The sequence below is a fragment of the Crinia signifera genome, chromosome 1 (assembly GCF_055691185.1).
Source record: "Crinia signifera chromosome 1, ASM5569118v1, whole genome shotgun sequence".
NCBI classification, from domain to species: Eukaryota; Metazoa; Chordata; class Amphibia; order Anura; family Myobatrachidae; genus Crinia; species Crinia signifera.
Window position 1 is genome coordinate 109188651 of NC_139217.1, and position 3749 is coordinate 109192399.

General features: G+C 46.8%; 1 pseudogene; it reads left to right on the forward strand.

The window, feature by feature from the left end:
* Positions 1 to 874: 874 nt before the first annotated feature.
* LOC146045298 (U2 spliceosomal RNA) lies at positions 875 to 1011 on the forward strand (annotated as a pseudogene).
* Positions 1012 to 3749: the final 2738 nt, after the last annotated feature.

Genomic DNA, 3749 nt, shown 5'->3' on the forward strand with positions numbered 1-3749 from the left:
CTTCTGGGCCACATACTAATGGCCGTCCATTCTTGCCTATTCAATGCCTGGAGTTTGTCAGAATTTGTGGGGTTTTATTTTTGTTTGTCCACCTGCCTCAAAGGTATTAAAGTCTGGGGAGATTTCTGGCCATGGACCCAAAATGTTGATTTTTTGTTTCCTGAGCCACTTAGTTATTATTTTTAACTTATGGGAACATGCTCCATCATGCTGGAAAAGGCATTGTACATCACTAAACTGTTCTTTGATGGTTGGGAGACATTGCTCTTGGAGGAGGTTTTGGTACCATTCTTTATTCACGGCTGTGTTCTTAGGCAAAATTGTGAGTGATCCAACTCCCTTGGCTGAGAAGCAACCCCACACATGAATGGTATCAGGATACTTTGTTGTTGACATGACATGAGACTGATGGTAGTGCTCACCTTTCCTTCTCTGGCCAAGCATTTTTTCCAGATGCATTAACAATCTGAAAGGGGATTCATCAGAGAAAATGACTTTACACCAGTCCTCAGCAGTCCAATCCCTGTACCTTTTGCAGAATATTAGTCTGTCTATGATGTTTTTATGGAGAGAAGTGGCTTCATTGCTGCCTTTCGTGACATCAGGCCATCCTCCAAAAGTATTCAACTCACTGTATGCGCAAATGCATTCCTGAGCAAACTCTGCACTGGTGGTGCCCTGATCTAACAGCTGAATCAACTTTAGGAGACAGTCCTGGCCGCTGCTGGACATTCTTGGGCACCCGAAAGCCTTTGTCACAGCTATTCAATTGCTCTCCTTGAAGTTCTTGAGCTGATAAATGGTTGATTGAGGTGTAATCTTACTAGTAGCAATATCCTTGCCTGTGAAGCCCTTTTTGTGCAAAGTAATGGAGATTGCTTCTCGGCATTTTGGCTAAGATCAAGTGTAGTATCTGTTCTTATCAGTTGGTGTTTACTGACCCCTGGCAGAAGAAGAGAGAAAGGCTGGACTGAGTAACTGCTCTAATGGGTAAAGGTTATAGGACCCCTCATACTTGGGAGCAGTGAAAAGTCTTGCTGAGCACATTAACTCTGTCGGGGGGATCAGAGGGCTCCCCCTAATGGTAGGGAGAGGAGAAACACCGGGCCTAGTAGGTGGCTCTCTTGACAGGGTTTGTGGCTACTGAAGGATGAGACAGTGAAAAGCCTGGTCTAGTATCCATTCCCAAGGAGCAGGGAAACGCTGGGACTGAGTAGATTGCTCCCATTTCGGAGGTTCATAGCCTCTGATGGGGAGACAGCAAAAATCCCAGCTTAGTACCTTAACCTTGGGATGCGAGAAACACTGGGACTGAGTAGATTGCTCTTCCAAGGGGGCTTCAAACCCTAAGGGAGTTAAAGGAAAAGCCCAGTGGAATATCCATTACCATGCTAGGGGTTAGAAAACACCCTAGGTAGGAGTGGAGAAACACTTGATCTGATGCTGCCTGGCCTGCTGCCTTAAACGTTCACTGGTGTCCCTACCAGCACGTTTTGGAACTAGCACTGCACACTTCCCTTTAAGTATGCATTGCACGTCCTTGCCCTGAGCCTGAGAAGCACGTGTGTCCCAGTCCCTATCACCGGCACTCCCCAGAGGAGAGGATCTGGCGGGCGCCGGTGTTGAATGATTCCGGCTCCATCTGTATGCCCCCTATGCGCGATTTCGGTTACTGCACTGGGTGTTTGGAGCACCACCTCTGGCTCCAAGTCAGAAAAAAAAAGTGGTGATTGCAAGTGTTTCCTTGCATGTAATCATGGTTAACAGTGGGAAGAAAATTATTTAATGCATCACCCTCCTTTTAAAGCTTCCAGTATGTTATTGTAACTCACTCAACATGACAGTGATCGCCAGGCTTGTCCTTGTCAACACTCTCACCTGTGTTAATGAGAGAATCATTGATGTGTGTGCTCGTCCTTTGTGGCAGGGTGAAAATGCATTGAAAATTCTAGTTTTGGTACTAATTTAATTGTCATGGCAAAGAGGGACTTTGCAAGTAATTGCTATTCATCTGATCACTCTTTATTACATTCTGCAGTATATGTAAATTGGCACCATAAAAACTGAGGTAGCAGACTATTTGAATGACACTATTTGCATCATTCTCAAAATCTTTAGCCATGGCTGTACTGTACTGTGCAGTGGTGCCCACCCACACGTGCTGTATTGAAGGAGGCCAAGGTGAGTGTGTGTGCGTGTGTGTCGGGTGGGGGGGGGGGTGGATTTGGAAGTCTTTCCTGCAGTGCCGGTGCAAGGCACCGGAGTGCCCCAGGCGGGTGGGGAGGGGAGGGATACGGCCGCCATGCTGTTCCCTCCAGTGCATATATAATTACTCACCCGGGTCTAGCTCATCGGGCGGGAGGGAGGGAGAGCTGGAGGTCTGGCTTAGCGGGCAGGAGGGAGGCCTCGCAGTTCAGTCCCGGCGCAGTGTGACTGACATCTTCCTCCACCCGCACCGTGTACAGCCACTCAGCCGGGCAGCGCTGAGCACTTGGCTCACCCTCAGACGCTGCCCGGCTGAGCGGCTGTACGCGGTGCGGGAGGAGGAAGATGTCAGTTAACATGCACCGGGACTGAACTACAGCGCAGCGAGCCCTCCCTCCTGCCCGCTAAGCCAGACCTCCAGCTCTCCCTCCTGCCCTGCTCCCAACTACCGCCCCCCAGTGGCCGGCGCCCTAGGCAAATGCCTAACACTGCCTAGTGGTGGCACCGGCCTTGCTTTCCTGCCTTTCCAGGGGGTCAGGAGGGACATCTGCCACTGCACTTGGTATATAGCAGTCAGTTTAATCTCCTTCGAAGCCCACCTCCTGTAAACATATCCAATGGGAATGACAGTGTTGATCTGCCTTCGGAGCTAATTGGATAGCTGTGGGTGATTAATAACTCATGGTAATTTATCACAGGCAATTGAATTCCCCCCTTTATGGGAATACTTCTGACTACAGCTAGTTCCACAAAATATACTTTTCTATATTAGGGCTTATACATTGTTGTTCTAACTATTTTGAAAGAAAATATTTGTAATACCCAGCGCCAGTGAAACTCACACACTAAACCTATCTCTTAACAATGTGGGACTTTTTTAAAGTCCCTCCTGCAGGCTGCAGGACAATCTTTTCCAGTTTATTCATTATTTTATTATATTTTGGTATTATTCAGGTGGTGCCAATCAGAACATTTATCCACAGTATATATATCAAAACTGAAGCTGTCACAGGAACCTTTGTATTCTACAGCAACTATTCCTTCCTGTCCACAGCTGACTGTGACTATAACTTACTGTATATGCTTCGCAAACATGTTCATATTCCTACCAATTTATTCCTATTTATAAAATGCAAACACAGTTAGCACTGCCGGATAGTGGAAATATCGGCGGAGATTCATCAATATTCTAACAAGGGTTATTGGAGGTGTTGCTCACAGCATCCAATGAGATTCTAGCTATCACTTGTCTTATAAAAAAGGATAGCTAAAATGTAATTGGCTGCTACAGACAAGACCTCTACATCCACTTTACCAGGTTTAATAGATCTCTACAAAATGCAGGAAAATGAGAAATGAGTATGTGAATACTATGAGGGAGGTTTATTGAAGCTTGGAGAGAGATATTTATTGTTAGGCAGTACAGTATGTTACATACAGTGGCTGGCTGGGCTGGGGGATCTTAGGAAGAGATGTCCTGCCACTCTGTGATGCCCAGCTGGCGGCAAGCTACTACTGCCGCTAATACAGCCTGGTGATGCGAA